Source organism: Pyrus communis, chromosome 5 (assembly GCF_041283825.1).
Source record: "Pyrus communis isolate YQ-2024b chromosome 5, ASM4128382v1, whole genome shotgun sequence".
In the NCBI taxonomy this organism is placed as follows: Eukaryota; Viridiplantae; Streptophyta; class Magnoliopsida; order Rosales; family Rosaceae; genus Pyrus; species Pyrus communis.
Genome location: NC_142569.1, coordinates 5,418,103 through 5,428,837, shown reverse-complemented (window position 1 = coordinate 5,428,837; position 10,735 = coordinate 5,418,103). Strand labels below are relative to the sequence as shown.

General features: G+C 29.7%; 1 long non-coding RNA gene across 1 annotated transcript; it reads left to right on the top strand.

The window, feature by feature from the left end:
• Positions 1–5,858: 5,858 nt before the first annotated feature.
• On the top strand, positions 5,859–7,436 carry LOC148696607 (uncharacterized). Its single transcript, XR_015962334.1, has 2 exons — positions 5,859–6,165; positions 6,616–7,436. It is a non-coding gene; the product is annotated as an uncharacterized LOC148696607 (long non-coding RNA).
• Positions 7,437–10,735: the final 3,299 nt, after the last annotated feature.

The following is a 10,735-nucleotide window of genomic DNA, read 5'->3' as shown; positions in this document are numbered from 1 at the left end:
GAATTTGAATGTAGAGTAACACAAGATATTACGCTTTTTAGTTAAAATCAATGATACTTTATCGGTCTGGTGTGCTAGATTTTGTACCGGATTTAAGCCTAGATGTTTTACTTATATGCCTCTATTCTATTATTTCATGTTATTAGCGTTAATTGATCATGTTGTTGAGATGTGAGTTTTAGAGTGCTTTCAAATTATCACAAGTGCTTTTGATCATATTTGACAAAAAAAAGCTAAAAGTGATCATGGGTTCAAAATAGAACTTGAAAAATGCTTTTTAGAAGCACTTTAAGTGATTTTTCATAGTTACCTGCATTTTTATTTTTATTAAAATCCAAGGATCCAACAGCTAGGGTTCATTTGCAAGAGATTTTAAAATGATTAAAAGCGTTTTTGGTAAAATTGATTTTGAATTCCAAAAGCACTTAATTTTTTTTTTTCAAGAGCCACTTAGATTTTTACTAAAGATTCGTTTAAAAAACTTTTTCTTCAAAAATATTTTTAAACATTTTAAAAGCAATTTCAGATGAGTAAAATCTAAACTATTAGTCATACTATATAATTCCTCAATCAATAAGTACGAGGTCTCATCCAAAAGTCAGAAAATAAATATGGACTAATGAGAAAAGAAGAGAGAAAAGTAAAGTTGAAGAGGTTCAAAAGTAATAAGCCCCGATTACTTTTGAATTTGCTGCATACAACTACCAAGCCGTCCTCTGACCAAACCTATTACGCTTTTTAGTTAAAATGATTTTTGAAATTAGTATAAGTTCTCATTTTGGTTATTGAGATTGAAAATCGATAAAAATGATCACTAAGTTTGTCTACCATCAATCATTATGGTGATTCCGTGAAAAAATTTCAGTTAAATTGAGCGTATTTTTGTCCAATCAACCCCTCAACTTACTTTTCTATTTAACGGAGATTTTTCACGGAATGACCATAATGACTAACGGTGGACAAACTAAATACCACTTCTATTGATTTTCAATATCAAGAAAACAACTGAAAAGTTATGCCAATTTTAGAGAAAATTTGAACTAGAACACCATCATATTAAATGCAGAAAATTAGATGAAGTTCATCTGAATACGTAAACCAATCAATTAGACAATTTTTTATAAGATCAATGATACTTTATCGGTTTGGTGTGCTAGATTTTGTACCGGATTTAAGCCTAGATGCTGTTTTACTTATATGCAATGAAAGAGTTGTGCGAAGAGAGGAGAATGCTTCTCGATGCTAACCAAGAGAAGTTTAATGTTTTTTTTCTTTGTTTGAAGCAAAAGAAAGGGAGCACAAGCAACAACTGGAATCAATGGCTGTGCATATTCGTGAACATTTTGTACCGGATTTAACCCTGGACGCTGTTTTACTTATATGCCTTTATTATATTATTTCATGTTATTGGCGTTAATTGATCATGTTGTTGAGATGTGAGTTGAGTGCCAATTATCACAAGCGCATTTGATCATATTTGACAAAAAAGAGTTAAAAGTGATTATGGGTTCAAAATAAAACTCGAAAAATACTTTTTAAAAGCATTTTAAGTGTTTTTTTTCAGAGTTTAGCTGCATTTTTATTAAAATCCAAGGATCCAACAGCTAGGGCTCGTTTGCAAGTGCCTTTAAAATGATTAAAAGCACTTTTGGCAAATTTGATTTTGGATTTCAAAAGCACTTAAATTTTTTTTTTTCAAGAGCCACTTAGATTTTTATTAAAGATTGGTTTAAAAAACATTTTCTTCAAAAATGTTTTTAAATATTTTAAAAGCAATTTCAGACGAGCAAAATCTAAACCATTGGTCATACTATATAATTTCTTAATCAAGAAGTATGGGGTCTCATCCAAAAGTCGAAAAGAAATATGGACTAATGAGAAAATAAGAGAGAAAAGTACAGTTGGAGAGGTACAAAAGTAATAGGACCCAATTACTTTTAAATTTGTTGAATACAACTAACAAGCAGTCCTTTGTCCAAACATATTACGCTTTTTAGTTAAAATGGTTTTCGAAATTAGTATAAGTTCCCATTTTATTCATTGAGATTGAAAATAGATACAAATGATCATCGAGTTTGTTTACCGTCAATCATTATAATGATTATGTGAAAAAGTCTTAGTTAAATTGAGTGTATTTTTGTCCAATCAACCCCTCAACTTATTTTCCCATTTAACAGAGATTTTTTACGGAATGAAGAAAATGATTGACGGTGGATAAACTAGAGATCACTTCTATTGATTTTCAATATCAAAGATAAAAATGAGAAGTTATGCCAATTTCAAAGACAATTTGAACTAGAACGCCAACATATTAAGTGCAGAAAATTAGATGAAGTTCATCTGAAAATGTAAACCAATCAATTAGAAATTTTTTTATAAGACCAATGATACTTTATCGGTCTGGTGTGCTAGATTTTGTACTGGATTTAAGCCTAGATGTTGTTTTACTTATATGCCTCTATTCTATTATTTCATGTTATTAGCGTTAATTGATCATGTTATTGAGATGTGAGTTTTAAAGTGCTTACAAATTATCACAAGTGCTTTTGATCATATTTGACCAAAAAAAAAAAAAAAAAAGGTTAAAAGCAATTATGGGTTCAAAATAGAACTTGAAAAATGCTTTTTAGAAGCACTTTGATGTTTTTTCAAAGTTTACCCGCATTTTTATTAAAATCCAAGGTTCCAACATCTGTGGCTCGTTTGCACGTACTTTAAAAATGATTAAAATGCTTTTAGCAAAATTAATTTTGGATTCTAAAAGCACTTTAAATTTTTCTTCAAGAGCCACTTAGATTTTTACTAAAGATTGATTTTAAAAACATTTTCTTCAAAAACGTTTTTAAACATTTTTAAAGCAATTTCAGACAAGCAAAATCTAAATTATTGGTCATACTATATAATTCCTTAATCAAGAAGTATGGGGTCTCAACCAAAAGTTGAAAAGAAATATGGACTAATAAGAAAAGAAGAGAAAAAAATACAGTTGGAAAGCACTTTAAATTTCTTTCAAAAGCCATTTAGATTTTTACTAAATATTGATTTCAAAAACATTATCATCAAAAGCGTTTTTAAACATTTTAAAAGCAATTTTCAGACTAGCAAAATCTAAATTATTGGTCATACTATATAATTCCTTAATCAAGAAGTATGGAGTCCCAACCAAAAGTTGAAATGAAATATGGACTAATACGAAAAGAAGAGAAAAAAATATAGTTGGAAAACACTTTAATTTTTTTTTAAGAGCCACTTAGATTTTTACTAAAGATTTGTTTCAAAAACATTTTAAAACATTTTAAAAGCAATTCCAAACGAGCAAAATCTAAATTATTAGTCATACTATATAGTTCCTTAATCAAGAAGTATGAGGTCTCAACCAAAACTTGAAAAGAAATATGGACTAATGAGAAAAGAAGAGAAAAAAAATACAGTTGGAAAGACTTTAAATTTCTTTCAAGAGCCACATAGATTTGTACTAAAGATTTGCTTCAAAAACATTTTGTTCAAAAGCGTTTTTAAACATTTTAAAAGCAATTTCAGACGAGCAAAATCAAACTATTGGTCATACTATATAATTCCTTAATCAAGAAGTATAGGGTCTCATCCAAAAGTTGAAAAGAAATATGGACTAATGAGAAAAGTAGGGAAAAAATTACAGTTGGAAAGCACTTTAAATTTTTTTTCAAGAGCCACTTAAATTTTTACTAAAAATTGGTTTCAAAAACATTTTATTCAAAAGCGTTTTTAAACATTTTAAAAGTAATTTTAGACGAGCAAAATCTAAACTATTGGTCATACTATATAATTCCTTAATCAAGAAGTATGGGGTCTCAACCAAAAGTTGAAAAGAAATATGGACTAATGAGAAAAGAAGAGAAAAAAAATACAGTTGGAAAACACATTAAATTTTTTTCAAGAGCCACATAGATTTTTACTAAAGATTGGTTTCAAAAATATTTTCTTCAAAAGCGTTTTTAAACATTTTAAAAGGAATTTCAGATGAGCAAAATCTAAACTATTAGTCATACTATATAATTCCTTAGTCAAGAAGTTTGGGGTCTCAACCAAAAGTTGAAAAGAAATATGGACTAACGAGAAAAGAAGAGAAAAGCTTACAATTGGAAATGACTTTAAATTTTTTTTAAGAGCCACATATATTTTTACTAAAGATTGATTTCAAAAATATTTTCTTAAAAAACATTTATAAACATTTTAAAAGCAATTTTAGACGAGCAAAATCTAAACTCTTGGCCATACTATATAATTGCTTAATCAAGAAGTATGGGGTCTCAACCAAAAGTTGAAAAGAAATATGGACTAATGAGAAAAGAAGAAGAAAAAAAAATACAATTGGAAAGCACTTTAAATGTTTTTCAAGAGCCACTTAGATTTTTACTAAAAATTGTTTCAAAAATATTTTCGTCAAAAGCGTTTTTAAACATTTTAAAAGCAATTTCAGATGAGCAAAATCTAAACTATTGGTTATACTATATAATTCCTTAGTCAAGAAGTATAAGGTCTCAACCAAAAGTTGAAAAGAAATATGGACTAATGAGAAAGGAAGAGAGAAAAATTACAGTTGGAAATGATTTAAATTTTTTTTTAAGAGCCACTTATATTTTTACTAAAAATTGATTTCAAAAATATTTTCTTCAAAATGACACCCCGACTCGAAATGTCTACTAGGACTCTGAATCAAGTTGTACCGGCCGACACCTAGAGGGTGACGAAGCAATAAAGTATAGTGATGTGGAAAATGTGAATAAAAAATTTAAACCTAAAAGTAACTAAAGACAAGAGTACGCTATGAGCGAGGATAAACCCATTTTACACGCGACGTCAGAGCATAGGTAAAGTACAGTAGTGTGGGTAAGGATCATACCCTCAGAGGTAGCCACCTATACTGAGATTTGCCAAGAATCTTCGTCGATACGAACTTTCAATAGCTAAAACCTGAAGGGGCAAAAAATAAGGGTGAATGGACCTGAAGATAAAGTTTTAATAAAAACCTTTTGAAAATGTTATAATCTCTCGCCGTAAAACCCATATAATTTTTTAGAAAATAATAATACATACGTATATAGAAATCATGCTCGGGAATAATGAAAACCGAGTATATGCCATGTCAAGTATCTCATCAATGAAATAAGTAAGCCAGGTGAAATAAATCAATGTAAAATGATATGCCAGGTGGAGTCACCTAACGTGACTTGTATAGCTGAACCTATAGCTCATTAACCAATTCTTGCACACGAGTCGGAACCACCTAATGTGGTATGTACGACAGAACTGGGTGTAAATAAGTACGCTCAAGTGCTACGATCACGTGAAGGTTGTGCGAATAATCGCGAGTCACCTAGGAGTCGGAGCCACCTAATGTGGTATATACGACATTGCTGTGCACCAAACTTAGATCCAAGGTGAGTGTGCGGTGTGAGAGTTGAACATCACGTGAAGGACTGTGCCCTGGCCATGGGCGGGAGCACTAACACCAGGGTGCATGATAATGAGCTTTACATGTCTCTACGCATAACTATAACCAATGCAACCATTAACATCAATATGCACTCACCTGAAGCTTACCTAGGTGTCCGCAACATCATGCAATAATATGCATATCTATACTAAACATTTTAAAAGCAATTTCAGACGAGCAAAATCTAAACTCTTGGTTATACTATACAATTCCTTAATCAAGAAGTATGGGGTCTCAACCAAAAGTTGAAAAGAAATATGGACTAATGAGAAAAGAAGAGAAAAAAATACAGTTGGAAAACACTTTAAATTTTTTTCAAGAGCCACTTAGATTTTTATTAAAGATTGATTTCAAAAACATTTTTAAACATTTTAAAAGCAATTTCATATGAGCAAAATCTATACTATTGGTCATACTATATAATTCCTTAATCAAGAATCATGGGGTCTCAACCAAAAGTTGACAAGAAATATGGACTAATAAGAAAAGAAGAGAAAAAGATACATTTGGAAAGCACTTAATTTTTTTTTTCTAGAGCCACTTAGATTTTTACTAAATATTGGTTTCAAAAACATTCTTCAAAAGTATTTTCAAACATTTTAAAAGCAAATTCAGATGAGCAAAATCTAAACTATTGGTCATACTATATAATTCAGATGAGCAAAATATTGGATTCAGCTTCTTCACTGGTAAGTAGCTTTTTCTTGTGGTTCCATTTTTAGGAATTTTGGATTTTTAATTTTTAATTATTTTTTTGGTGTTCTGGAGCTGGTTTCGTGGAAGCTCTGTTTGGTTGGCGAGAAAATGCAAGAAAGTGGAAATAAAATAATTTGAATTTGGCATTGCATTTTTTGGTTGCTTAACTTATGTACTAGTAGACATGAAAAAAATTTCAGACTATATACTTATATATATATATATTATATGTATGTATGTGTATATTTGTTTTCTGCATTCTTTTTAAATGACTTGATACTGCTACATCTTTTGTTTTCTTCCATTTTTATTAGCACTTGAGCAGGTTCCTTTGTAATTTGATTCGCGCTTTCATGAAATTTAGTTGAGTCGACAAGATTAAAGTTACTGGGACTTTTTTAATTGTGATTTTTCCTAATTTTTTTCTTTTTCAACTTTTGCAGTTCAACGGGTCTGCATATTGGTGGTGAAGTTCGTTTTATACTTGCGAAGAACCTAAGAAGTTAGGGAGATTTTATAAGTCATGAGTAACGGTGTTGAATCATGCAATGAAGAAATCAATGACCGGTTGACCATATCGAGGGTGGTTAGTGACTCGGTCATCAAGGGGATCGTTGATGCTGTAACACAAGAAGCAGCAGAGAAAATTGCTCAGAAAGAACTAGAGGTGACTATGCTGAAGGAAATGTTACATGTTTACCACGTGGGTGGTGATGAAAACGAATTCTTACCCATGGAGCGAGAGTCAAAAGGTATCGAAGACAGATTTATTAAAAAAGGTGCCAGAGGTGGCGTGTGTCCTAACTTTCTTGAAGCTGTCGTAGAGCATGGTGGCATAGAAAAATCTTCGGGCATCTTACGAGGAACAACTAAAGAGCAGTTCAACAAGCTCAAGACTGAAATTGATGGAATTAGAGGGTGTAGTTCAATCAAGAGGACTGGTTCTGGTTCTCAGTTGTTGGGCTTGGGTGACATACTGCATGGTAATGTATCTGACAGATGGGTTGATGTGGATAGATCGTTCGATAGCCTGAAGGGCACAGTAGAAACTGTCTTTCAACAGGTGGAAGAAGTGGTTAGCTCGGCACAGGCATCAGTCTGTGAATGGCAGCAGGAGCAGGATTTTAAAGCAGAAATAGATCGTTCGAATCCTTCCGTCCCAGAAATTGATCGTGTTATTAGCCTAGACTTTGTTTTACTTATATGCCTAGATGTTGTTTTACTTATATGCCTCTATTATATTATTTCATGTTATTAGCGTTAATTGATCATGTTGTTGAGATGTGAGTTTTAGAGTACTTTCAAATTATCACAAGCGCTTTTGATTATATTTGACAAAAAAATTAAAAAAGTTAAAAGTAATTATGAGTTCAAAATAGAACTTGAAAAATGTTTTTTAGAAGCACTTTAAGTTTTTTTTATTAAAATCCAAGAATTCAATAGCTATGTCTCATTTGCAAGTGCTTTTAAAATGATTAAAAACGATTTTAGCAAAATTAATTTTGGATTCCAAATGCACTTTAAATTTTTTTCAAGAGCCACTTAGATTTTACTAAAGATTGGTTTTAAAAACATTTTCTTCACAAACGTTTTTAAACATTTTAAAAGCAATTCAGATGAGCAAAATCTAAACTATTGGTCATACTATATAATTCCTTAATCAAGAATTATGGGGTCTCAACCAACAGTTGAAAAGAAATATGGACTAATGAGAAAAAAAATACGGTTGGAAAACACTTTAAATTTCTTTCAAGAACCACTTAGATTTTAACTAAATATTGGTTTCAAAAACATTTTCTTCAAACACCTTTTTAAACATTTTAAAAGCAATTTCAGACAAGCAAAATTTAAACTATTGGTCAAACTATATATATCCTTAATCAAGAAGTGTGAGGTCTCAACCAAAAGTTGAAAACAAATATGTACTAATGAGAACAGAAGAGAAAAAAAAATGGTTCAAAAACACTTTAAATTTTTTTCAAGAGCCACATAGATTTTTACTAAAGATTGGTTTTAAAAATATTTTCCTCAAAAGCGTTTTTAAACATTTTAAAAGCAATTTTAGACGAGCAAAATCTAAACTATTGGTTATACTATATAATTCCATAATCAAGAAGTATGGGGTCTCAACCAAAAGTTGAAAGGAAATATGGACTAATAAGAAAAGAAGAGAAAAAAATACAGTTGGAAAATACTTTAAATTTTTTTCAAGAGCCACTTAGATTTTTACTAAAGATTGGTTTCAAAAACATTTTCTTCAAAAGCATTTTTAAACATTTTAAAAGCAATTTTTAGACGAGCAAAATTTAACTATTGGTCATACTATATAATTCCTTAATCAATAGGTATGGGGTCTCAACCAAAAGTTGAAAAGAAATATGGACTAATGAGAAAAGAAGAGAAAAAAATACAATTGGAAAGCGCATTAATTTTATTTCAAGAGCCACTTAGATTTGTACTAAAGATTGGTTTCAAAAATATTTTATTCAAAATCGTTTTTAAACATTTTAAAGGCAATTTCAGACGAACAAAATCTAAACTCTTGTCCATACTATATAATTCCTTAATCAAGAAGTATGGGGTCTCTACCAAAAGTTGAAAAGAAATATGGACTAATGAGAAAAGAAGATAAAAAAAATACAATTGGAAAGCACCTTAAATTTTTTTTCAAGAGTCACTTAGATTTTTACTAAAGATTGGTTTCAAAAACATTCTTCAAAAGGGTTTTTTAACATTTAAAAGCAATTTCAGACAAGCAAAATCTAAACTATTGGTCAAACTATATAATTCCTTAATCAAGAAGTATGTGGTATCAACCAAAAGTTGAAAAGAAATATGGACTAATGAGAAAAGAAGAGAAAAAAAATACAATTGGAAAGCACCTTAAATTTTTGGAGATTACATTCGTACACCCCAAATTACTTTTCCCACATCCTTTTAATTTTTTAATATTTTTCTATCAAGTGTTAGTGGTGTGTAAAAAATATTAAAAAAAAATAAAAGGGTGTGTGAAAAGTAATTTAGGGTGTGTGAATATAATCTCTCTAAGTTTTTTTCAAGAGCCACTTAGATTTTTACTAAATATTGGCTTCAAAAACATTTTCTTCAAAAGCGTTTTTAAACATTTCAAAAACAATTTCAGACGAGCAAAATCTAAACTATAATTCCTTAATCAAGAAGTATGGGGTCTCAATCAAAAGTTGAAAAGAAATATGGACTAATATGAAAGGAAGAGAAAAAAATACAGTTGGAAAGCACTTTAATTTTTTTTCAAGAGCCACTTAGATTTTTACTAGAAGATTGGTTTCAAAAATATTTTCTTCAAAAACGTTTTTAAACATATTAAAAGCAATTTCAGATGAGCAAAATCTAAACTATTGGTCATACTACATAATTTCTTAGTCAAGAAGTATGGGATCTCAACCAAAAGTTGAAAAGAAATATGGACTAATAAGAAAATAAGAGAAAAAAAATATATAGTTGGAGAACACTTTAAATTTTTTCAAGAGCCACTTAGATTTTTACTAAAGATTAGTTTCAAAAACATTCTTCAAAAGCGTTTTTAAACATTTAAAAGCAATTTCAGACGAGCAAAATCTAAACTATTGGTCAAACTATATAATTCCTTAATCAAGAAGTATGTGGTCTCAACCAAAAGTTGAAAAGAAAAATGGACTAATGAGAAAAGAAGAGAAAAAAATACAGTTGGAAAACACTTTAAATTTACAGAGATTATATTCATACACCGCAAATTACTTCTGCCACATCCTTTTAATTTTTTAATATTTTTTTATCAATTGTTAGTGGTGTGCAAAAAATATTAAAAAATTAAAAGGGTGTGGGAGAAGTAATTTAGGGTATGTGAATATAATCTCTCTAAATTTTTTTCAAGAGCCACTTAGATTTTTACTAAAGATTGGCTTCAAAAACATTTTCTTCAAAAGCATTTTTAAACATTTCGAAAGCAATTTCGGACGAGCAAAATCTAAACTATTGGTCATACTATATAATTCCTTAATCAAGAAGTATGGGGTCTCAACCAAAAGTTGAAAAGAAATATGGACTAATAAGAAAGGAAGAGAAAAAAAATACAATTGGAAAGCACTTTAATTTTTTTTCAAGAGCCACTTAGATTTTTATTGAAGATTGGTTTAAAAAACATTTTCTTCAAAAACATTTTTGAACATTTTAAAAGCAATTTCATATGAGCAAAATCTAAACTATTGGTCATACTATATAATTCCTTAGTCAAGAAGTATGGGGTCTCAACCAAAAGTTGAAAAGAAATATGGACTAATAAGAAAATAAGAGAAAAAAAAAATACAATTGGACAACACTTTAAATTTTTTTCAAGAGCCACTTAGATTTTTACTGAAGATTGGTTTCAAAAACATTCTTCAAAAGTGTTTTTAAACATTTAAAAGCAATTTCAGACGAGCAAAATCTAAACTATTGGTTATACTATATAATTCCTTAATCAAGAAGTATGTGGTCTCAACCAAAAGTTGAAAAGAAATAAGGACTAATGAGAAAAGAAAAGAAAAAATTACAGTTGGAAGGCAC